At 38.4% G+C, this 10,917-nt stretch overlaps 1 non-coding gene across 1 annotated transcript; it reads right to left on the bottom strand.

The window, feature by feature from the left end:
- Nucleotides 1–9,047: 9,047 nt before the first annotated feature.
- Nucleotides 9,048–9,154, bottom strand: LOC131228428 (small nucleolar RNA R71). Its single transcript, XR_009162932.1, has one exon. It is a non-coding gene; the product is annotated as a small nucleolar RNA R71 (small nucleolar RNA).
- Between the last annotated feature and the right edge of the window lie 1,763 nt (nucleotides 9,155–10,917).

Here is a 10,917-nt window from a genome sequence, read left to right as displayed (position 1 = left end):
CTCTTCTTCCTCGTTAACACCCATAGCAGTGGTAGGGGGGATGTTTTCTTGAGGAATCTCTTCATCGATCTTGGTTGTTACGTCGATTTGTTTGTTATCACCCACATCTACCTCTCCTTCTTCTTCCTCATCCACATCTACTTCTCCTTCTTCTGCTACTTCTATCTCTTCTCCCACCTCTTCGTATGCATTCAGTTCGCCCTCTTCCTCTGAATTGTTGGAAGACGACTCACGGTCAGTAGGAGGGGAATCGTTGGAGGAGGATCCTTCATCTTCTTTTTCTGAGGACGATGAAGATGATGACAAGTCTAAAGATGGTTCCTCAATGACTACTTGCTTTCCCTTCCTTGTCGATTGCCTTTTTTCAGTAGAGGCGGGAGCTTCTGTGGCAACGATTATCGTGGATACGGAAGACCTCGCCCGCGTATGTGATCTAGTCATGGGTGATGAGGAATCTTAGCAAGCAGATGGTGGTGGCGGATTAGATGGAGGCACCTCTTGAGGTTCTGAAGGACCGACAGCCTTTGGAACAGGAGTAGGGTCTATGGAAGCAGAGACATGGAGCATTTTGACGGTGTTCGCAGGAGCATCTTACCTGCCAGCATGTTTCCTTTGAGTCTTGAAGTGCCTTAAGGGAAACTCGTGAGTGATCCAACCTTCAAGAGTGCTGGCGGGCTTAACCTCACGAATGGGCTCTTCCACAGAAATTTTTATACACACTTCACCAGGAGCGGGGGCATGATCGCATTCAATGATGTAGCTTATTTCCTCAATGAGATTGTGTTTCCTAATCCGAGGAGCGGGGATCCATATAGGCGAATCTACCGGTAAGCATCGGCGACAAATAAGGAATGATTGGTGCACCCACTATTGCATCCATGGATAGTTGTGCAGATGAAACATCCAAAACCTGAAATGATGAATTTTGAGTTGATTCGGACTGCGAGTAGCTGTCTCCAAACTAGCCCCCAATTGTAAGGCCCTACGCCGTAACTTCGCATGGTACGAGTCACCACTTTAGAATGTTCAGGGATGGTCTGATCGTATCTGAACTGCCGCGCAAACCTACTTGGATAGTAAGGCTCCCTCCAAAATTCACTACCTTATCATAAAGGTAGGCTATTAGATCATATTAAGATGAAAAAGGCTTGCTTGACAGGAGGAAGATCTTCGTCGTCAGTAGCTGCGTGATCCACAATATATTAAGAAAATGAGAATTGATAGAAGTCGATAGTATTCTTCGACTCGATTGTGTCGATCACCCACTAGTACATCCTCTTCGGCATTATTCTCCGCTGATAATGGCATAATGGAAGTCGCGAGGGATGGACGTAAGCTTTTTCAGGGTCATCGTATGTCCATGGGAAATATATACCCAGCTACCTAAAAAAATAATGTCACGGAGTAAACACCCAGCTGGCCCCGACGGATGGATTTTGGCAATGCGTAGCGATGTTGCCAAAGGCTTGGTATAGTGAACAGAGTACAGGGGGTGCTAGTGAGTATTTTTGCCCTTTTGCCAGTCCTCCTACGATGACGAATACAAAAGGTCTGATAGTGTCGGCCCATTTGGAACTTGGTAGCATGACGATACTAAGCCAGTACGCCAAGAAAGCTGCTAATTTTCCCTTGGGGGTGAATTCTGAAGGGTTCTGCACCTTGCGGCAGGCATTTTCCAATTTGTTAGAATGACTATTCTTAAACCTTCAAGAGAAAGAAGGGGATGAATGAGAACGATATTAGTAAAGTGCGCGAAATCATGATGCAAGAAAAAAAAGAGTAGAAAGAAGATATACTGCAACTCTTGGGAAAAGTGAGCTAGCCAGAGGAATTGGGGGATCTTTCTGATATTAGGAAACTTAAACATTTCCCTGAAGAATTCGACAAAAGCATCTGGCACTAATGCTTGTCACTTGGAAGAGGAGAAGTGCGAAAATTCCTCATTGGTGGGAATGTACTCGTTGAAGAAGCGACCCGTTATGGGAAGTCACGCCATTTTATGTAGGTCCCACAGGGTGACACTGACTTCGCCGAGGGGCAAATGGAGAGAATTGGTGGTGGAACACCAATAACTGAGAAACCCTTTATAGATCATATGATCTTTGTAGAAATACTCTGAGGTAGGTTCGATCGCACCGTAAAGACCGACCTCCATCAACGTTGCAGAATGTTTGTTAAGGATGGCCTTGGCCCAGTCAGTATAGTACTTGTGCGATGTAAGAAGCCACGTGTACGGAATTCATCATTGGCCCATGGTGATCTTCTTTCTCTGAAACATTGGCGCATCGTTTTGTAGAAAGCTGTGGAAAATAGTTCATGTGGACCATAACAAGGGATAAGAAATTGCATTGGATGGACTTTGCCAACCTGCTGTCTGGATCCCTTTTATGACAGAATGCCTTCTAGCATTCTAGGTTCTCTCATCGACCAGTTTGGAGTGTACATCATTTGGCTTTGAGTCGTTCGATCTGTCAGCTCACTTTGAAGGATGGATAGATGATGTCGAATATTTAACGGGATCATTATTAACTCATTCTTGAAAGGACTGTTGAATTTCATATAGCCATCCTGAACCTTCACAGTGTCCTAAGTGTTCGCGAGTTTTTTCTTCTTATGTTCCTTGATCTTTTCTTGAAGTTCCTAATTCTTCGATCTCTACTGCTTCTTTTGAGAAAGTGATGGGGGCGGCGTTCTCTCACGGGAGATCAGATGATGTCAGTGCACAAATTGGCTGTTAGTTTCAGCCAAGATTCCCAGTCAATTTTGTTACCTTGCTTCGGAGGCCCCGTTATTTCTCCGAAAATTATTGCCTGACATATCGGCCAAGACAATGTTTTGATTATATGGGAAAAGTAAATGATGGGCAGGCTCCTTTATGTAAGCGGGATGTTTCTTAGTCACCTTGATTCGCTTCCATGAGCGGTCTTCATGTGTCAAGGGGAAAAAGTGGTTATCGGAGCTGTAGAAGAAGGTGCGCGAGCTGGAGGAGCTGGAAAAGGTTCGGGAGTTTGAGAAGAGCCTGGAAGATTTACGTGGGAAGGTTGATCTGTAGGTGCTTCTATGAGGTGAAAGGTTCTCTTAGTGCGAGCCATGGCTAAATAGTTAAGAGAAATTGGTTAAGTTCAGGAAATTAAGAAGAAATTGGCAGAGTTTCAGAACGAAGGTTTTTCGCACTAAGTGCTGGGGAGTTGGCGTGAAAGTTGCGTGGGAGAGTTGGGCAGAAAAGAGGTTCGGCAGAGAGAAAAAATTTTGAAGTAAGAAATGGTTGGAAGTTCTGATATTTATAGACCAGCGACACCTGTTATGAGTTGCGTGGATCCGCACAACTCAAAACCCTGAGAAGGAAATTGATCCTTCAAATTGACCTAAAGTGGTCAAATCTCGGATCAAGGGGCCATCTGTTGGAGCATAAAATTTGGTTATGGAAAGAGGCTTTAAGAAGGAGAAATGGAGCATAGAAGTGAAGGGAATGTGACTTGTGCAGGTCATGAGTTGCGGGGAGACTAAGTTGCCTGGGACCCAAGTTGCGCGGGTCCGCGCAACTAGTCATAGTTACGCTTGGCTGCACAACTTTCTTCATAGATAGATGAGTTGGAAATGTGAAATGGGGTCCACAACACAAGTTTCAAGGGCCCACAAATGCGGAAGCCTATAAATACCCCTACCCCCTTTATTTGAGGGATCGAATGTTCGGAAGACCAGTGCTTCTGACAGGTATTGGAGATGGAGAGAGGGGGAGAGGGAGTGTAGGGCATAGAAGGTCAGGCTGCGCCACTCCTGGTGAGTTGCACGGGCTCGCATAACTCCTCGCAACTCATGGATGAGTTGCGTGGGTACTCTTTGAGGCTGTACTATGCTGCATTTTCTCAAGTCTTCGGGCCAACTTAGATGTTCCAAAGGAGTCCTAGCACTCCTTTATCATGTCAATAAGGGACGAAGTACATAGAAATCCTACATAATTCATCTCCCTTGGAGACATGACTGATATGAGCCGGAATGCTGCTGAAATTTATATTTGAGTCTATTCGATACTTGCACTTTTGTATTTTCTAAAAATTCTATCTCAAAATCAGAGGATCAAAAGAATGTAAAGAACTCAGAATGAATAAATTTGATGATTGTTCTCTTAGTTCTTTCTTTTTGTCATTATTAAGTAAGATAATTTCCCAAATCAAATGCATTTCATTTCTGGTAAAAACAATCAATGTAAACTTTTACTATTTAAAGGGGTGTTCTATGCTTTCCTAAATATGAATTAGGGCTTAGGGGAGAGACCTAAGAGTTGTAGAGCTTCTTCAAAATCATCCTCCCTTCTCAATCATTTGATTCTAGTTTTTCTTTATATTTTGTTTAAGATGTTAGTCATGCTTGGCTAATCTCTTAGCCAAGGCTAAGTGATGAACCTTTTAATGGATATTTGATAGTTAATTCATTTCTTAAATGAAAGTCAAGGTTTTTATGTTGAATTGTGATTAGATGTGATTAAATTCTTATATTGGAGATGGAATCAATCTTTAAAGTTGTTTGATATATTGTCACCTTCGGATACATTAGATGATTTCAATTTCCTACGATGTGATTACCGTGATCTTCATGAGAGATCAAGCTTATCATGATTCTAATCTATGTTGGATGTTTTTGATTGATATTATTGTGTTTTCTTCCGATTAGAACATATTGCAATCTAGTTCAAGTTAAGTTATCAACTCGAGAAGACGAATTAAATTTAAAAGTCTATTAATTAGGAATTCATGGATCCTTAGTCATTTTTATAATTGTTTTTTCAACTCTTCTATTCCACTAGATTAAAAACCTAGACCAACCATTTTCTTAGATTAAGTTCTTAGTATATTCTCACTAAATTCCATGTGAATCGACCTCAGTCTTACCGAGTTATTACTATATCGCAACCCTATACTTGAGGATATCAACTCTGAAGTTTGATCACTTATCTTGGTTTTTACTTACTCAGTAAATATCTTTAGTAAATAACATACTTATTCACAAAAATGTAAAAAAGTATGTTTGGTTTCCAAAATCACATAAGTAATTGTCCCTTAAGTTTGTTTTGCCCACCCTTAATATCCACCATCCATCATTTGGGGCTAACCTTTGATGTGGACCGTCCATTATGTTAGGTCCACCTTAGCCTTGTCTTTAATGTTGAAAAGATGAGCTATCAATGTCCTAGAGGGGGGTGAATAGGACAATACTAAATAATCAAAATTAAAGCAGAATATATGATCTCAATTGCCCAAGTATTGAAATCTTGATTCCAAATATTTCGTAGGATAACCTTCAACTAAAATATTAGGTAGGACAACCTTATTTCACAAATGTATTTATAATCAATCTTTCAAATTAGTAAGAGAAAATAAAATAAATACAACATTTACCACAAAAAATGAAATAAATAACATTGACCACCAAAAGGAAATAAGTATTCACCACAAGGCACAAGGGGTTATAATGGTTTAGTTCTTAAAAATCATACCAATTCCACTCTCAAAATTACTACCTTTGTAATTTTGGTTTTCGCTATTTTAAAGTTTTCACAGGTTCACCTTAACAACCTTATACAGTTTCTTGTGATTTTCATGGGCTCACCACAATAAAACCCTATTTGTGATTTTCACGGGCTATCATAAATCAACCCACTAAGATTTTTATAGGCTATCTCAGAGAAACCTAAATAAAATAAAATAATAAAGAACTTATCTTCAAATGTAGATTCGAAGAAACATTCGAAGCTTATAGCAGAACATTTTCTTTCTTGAATGTAGAAGAGGCAGTATTTGCTCAACCAGAAAGAGTCTAGGGTTTTAAAGTATTTTAGAAAATGAAAAGCCCTACTGCTACAGATTCAATTCTCTTAATTCTCAAGTGGAATATAGATTACTCTCTAGAATGTAATTGAGATTAGCTTGAGAAAGGGAATTGAATAAGCTTAAAACAAATTTATAAATACCGCACAAATAACTTGACGAGGACCTGAGCTTCTCTCTCACTTGCAGAAGGTTTAAAGTGTTTTTTTTGTTGTAATTTAGAGTAAAAGAAGGTCCCTATTTATAGCTAAAGGATATGGAAATTCAGCTAGCCTAAGAATAGGTTTGGCTGGCCGAATTCCATCGAAATCATTCTAACAGCTATCGAATTGCACGGGATAAGTTTTATCCAAAATTCGGCTGGCCTAAGCCAAAATTCGGCTGGCCGAATATAGGGTTTGACTGGCCAAATTCTCGCCAAAATCTGAGAATTGTATTGCTAGAATTTGACCCGAACTTCAAGTTATGCTAGTTATTGAGGATCAAATATTGCATATTATCCCCCATTTATATCTTGGTTTTATGAACATGATAATGCTTAATGTTTTATTTTACTCAGATTTATGTTGCAAGGTGAATTTAAGAGCTTGGATTAAAAAGAGTGTTAAAAGCATGAATTTGATACTTCAAATTACCAAGGCAAGGGATGGATCTTAGGAGATCAAGATTGAAGAATTCACATGCCAAAGATCCAAGAAAACCAAGTGAGGAATGAAGAGAATCAATGATTTAAAGTGAAGAAAACAAATCCTGAAATTGTCCTGAAAAAGCATATTCTGAAACTCTAGGTCATTTTGTGAAATTGCGCAGAGTGAAGTCTATTTTGAAAAATTATGCATAATGAAGTCTATTTTAACAAATTGCGTAAATTTGAGGTGGTTTCTAGAGTTTTCCAACTAGGTGCGAAAGTTGGAGTTCCACAACTACAAATAGGACTCCCTAGGATGTTCCTAGGCATCTTCTAGGGTTTAAGGAGTAGAGCAAAAGGGTGGAGAAGTCGTCGCCAAGAGTTTTTCTTCTTGTTCCTTAGTTATTTTCATGCTTTCTTTTAGAGTTTTAGATCCAATCATGTCTATGGTTGGCTAAACCTCTTAGTTAAGGCTAAGAGGTGAAGCTTGTAGCGTGATGGGATGTTTCTCGTGCTTTGATTCATGTTTATATTGAACCTTCTTTGATTCTAATTTGATTTAAAGGAGTACTTTTAGTTTTTAAAGATTTATTGTGACTTAAATTATAGTAGATCTGCAATAGATTTGAGTATCTTCTTTTCCTTACTTTGAGATTATGGGATTGGTAAATCCTATTGTTTGCCATTGTCTCCTAGGCATGGTTTGGTGATGGAATCCCTGCTAATTATCATAGTTATCCTTCATTAAGAATTAGGTCAATGGAAGTTCAAATTTGGTTTTGTTGATATATTTTCCAATTGGATAGGATAGGACTCTAATTATAATTGTGTTACTTGAATCAAGCAAGAGGGCTCCCTAATTACTACAAGTGGATCCTTGGCACCCTAATTCTCACCTTTAAATTCTTAGTTTTAATTACTTTATTCACAATTACTCTCTCAAATACTTCAGAATTAGTTTCACATCTTCTTCTAGTTCTACTTCTAATTAATTTCACAACCCTAAGTCTAGAAAAACTCATTCACAACCCCAAGTGTAGGGTCGTGATATAGTAATAATCTCGGTAAGATTGAGGTCGAATCCACAGGGACTGATCTTGTGCGTTTATGAAATTATTACTACATCGCGACCTTACACTTGGGGTTGTGAACAAGTTTTTGGTGCCGTTGTTGGGGATTGATGGTTGTGTTTTTTGGATTTGATTAGTTTTGGAATTAGGTTAAGATTAGGATTTATTTACTTTGTATTTTTAGGTTATAGTTATTTCTAATTTATTTTTAAAAACTAACTTTTCTTTCTATTTCTAGATTTAGAAACTTTTCTAATTTTTTTTAGAAACTAACCTTTCTTTCTATTTCCAGATTTAGAAACTTTCCTAATTTTTTTAGAAACTTACTTTTCTTTCTATTTCCAGATTTAGAAACTTTCTTATCAGATAATGCCACCCTTATTGGGTTAAGATTGTGATAACCTAACCTCTTCAACCTTATTGAGGCGCAATTCAATTACTTCTAATGATTTATTCAGGCCTGCGACAAGTTGGTTGAACTATTCTTAATAGTCCGTGAAATTCAAACGTGAATTCACTTGGATCGTTTCTGGTTGGATTTCAAAGGTAGGGGATCCAAGAGAATAGTCACTATAATCAATTGTTGGTTCATCTATCCAATGTTGATGTTTCCACTGATCATAGTCGTACAGGTCATAGGTAGGAGAGTCTGATGGTTGTTGTTACATATTATCACCCATAATATAATCTCTCAGTGTTTTCTTCTTCTCTCAAGTTAGTCTCTCAATCACCTTTTGGTAAATCTTACGCACCTATTAGACAATGGCACGTAGTGTTTTTTTTTTATAGAAACTAACTTGTTTTTCTTTGTTTTGCAGGATCTCAATATAGAAACTTCTAATTTGTTGACCTCTTTATAATTCTCTCTCTTTCTATTTCTAGATTCTTTATTGCTTCAAGTTCCCTCCTTTTTAGTGGTAGGTTAGAATTTGAACTTGAGGACTAGGAGTGTTTCATGCCCAAGTTGGTCCGTGACGACACTCTATGTCTCTTAAGTGAAGGAGGATTAGTCGAGGGGTTATCTATCCATTACAGGGTTAGACACCACTTGAGATCCTCAAAGTCAATTGAAGTGATGGCTGCCAATCAACCTGAAAATCAACTAGCAAGGCAGCCGCAACCTCTGGTTACGGAAGCCCAGGATGAGAACGAGGTGCGTCATGCACCCCCACCTCATACTTTACGAGACTATTTACAACCGGCGGGGGTGAGCACACCTTCCTGTATGATCTTTCCAAAAAATACAAGAAACATGAATATCAAGCCAGGAGTGATCCAACTCCTTCCAAAGTTCCTTCGACTTGAATTTGAAAGTTCATACGTACACTTGAAAGAGTTTGATGAGATTATAGCCACTTTATATTTTCCTAACGTGTCTGAGGACACGGTTAGGATGAAACTCTTTCGTTTCTCCTTGAAAGAAAAGGCTAAGACGTGATTGCACTTACTACATCCGCGATCTATTGGCACATGGAATAACATGATGAATGAGTTAAAAAAAAAATTCCATACCATAAGACGAACACCATCAGGAAGTCGATCATGAACTTTGCCTAAAAGGAAGATGAAGCATTCTTCCAATATTGGGAGCGGTTCAAGGATCTTGTTAGTTCATGCCCACAACACGGTTTTGAAATGTGGCACATAACAAGTTTCTTTCATGATGGATTGACATCTTCCATGCGCTAATTCATCGAGATGATGTGCAATGGGGAATTCATGAACGAAAATGTCGATGAAGTGTGGGATTACTTTGACAAACTTGCTGAAACCGCACAATCATGAAACATCTCGCCAAGACCTAGCACCATATCTAAGCCTAATCAATAAAAGGAGAGGGGTGGAATATATTTGTTGAAGGAGGATGATGATATAAATGCTAAAGTGGCTAGTCTCATAAGAAAACTCGAAACCATGGAACTCAGGAAGGATAAGGGTAAGGAAGTTGTTTGTGATATTTATGAGTGCAATATTCATACAACTGAAAATTGTTCAATAATACGTGCATTTTAAGAAATATTGAATGAGCAGTCGAATGCCGTAAACAACTACTAAAGACTTTTTAAAGGACTCACTTCGAACACATACAATCCTAGTTGGAGAAATCACCCATATTTCAGTTGGAGGAATGGACAATCGGCTACACCTCAAGGTATCCCTAATCAATTCTTTAATCAAGGGAAACCTCAAGAGGAATTGGTTCAAAATCCTCAAGAGCTTATCTAGCAAAGTACTCTTCAAGCCTTGCAAGAACTCACAAAGGTCATCCAAAAGATAGACTCACGTGTTACAGTTATGGAGAAAGGGATACTTCTAGCTCAACCTATCCCCAACCCTAAACCACAATACGAAGTTAGTGAACTAAGCTCTTCAAATTCAATGGAGCAAGCTAAGTCTATCACCACTCTTAGGAGTGGGAAGATAGTTGACAAATCTATTTTGGTAAGGGCTAGAAAGCCTAATGACTCGGAAGTAGTCGAAATTGATAGACCTAGTGATGCTCCACATGAGGAAGAACCGGAACTTCAAAGTAAGTTGATTGCTCCATTCCCCCAACGGTTGGTTGTACCAAAACCTTTTTCTAACTCTCAGGACATTCTAGAGGTGCTTAAACAACTGAAGGTCAACATCCCTCTTCTAGATGTTGTGAAACAAATTCCTTCATATGCTAAATTTCTGAAAGACCCATGTGTAACACCCCATACTTTTTAGTACTCAGGTGTTACCATGTAACCAAATTTGGTATAAATGCAAACCTAGCTTAAGTAAACATTCACGTGCATTCTAGCCTAAATCCGACCGTTAAAAGAAGTCCCAATCCATACATCAAGCTATCTATCGGTCAATTTTCAAGATGGATCATCATACCACTAAAGAGACTTATTTTCTTAGGGTCCCAACTTCATTGATGAACAAATCTAGCCAACCATTATGGATTTACAATCCTAAATCACGAAATCCACCATTCACCAAGTTTATAATGTCCCGTAGGACGATCCATCATTTGAAAACATAGATTAGATTATCTGATTTCATATCCAACTCCCAGATCACACCTAAACATTCCTTAAGATCCCAAGGGTTATTGATAATTAAATGCTAGTCAATCCAATCGCTAGATTGCTTGGATGCTCACTAAACCGTCATTTGATAACTAGAGATTCATGTGGCGTTGCTCACTATGATGTAAAGTAACCCTAACATTAGGATAGGTAGCTAAATGATGCATAATGAGCAGCCCAATGTCTTACATGTAGGTATAATGAAAAGATAAATAAACAACAATGTATATGTAGTAATAATAATAATAATAATAATAATAATAATAATAATAATAATAATAATAATAGTTAAATATTTAATAATATAAAATCATGAGATGGATAGTCCTAAT

This window comes from Magnolia sinica, chromosome 15, assembly GCF_029962835.1.
Source record: "Magnolia sinica isolate HGM2019 chromosome 15, MsV1, whole genome shotgun sequence".
Taxonomy (NCBI): Eukaryota; Viridiplantae; Streptophyta; class Magnoliopsida; order Magnoliales; family Magnoliaceae; genus Magnolia; species Magnolia sinica.
The sequence above is the reverse complement of the archived record's forward strand: the minus strand, read 5'-3'. Positions and strand labels throughout refer to the sequence as shown.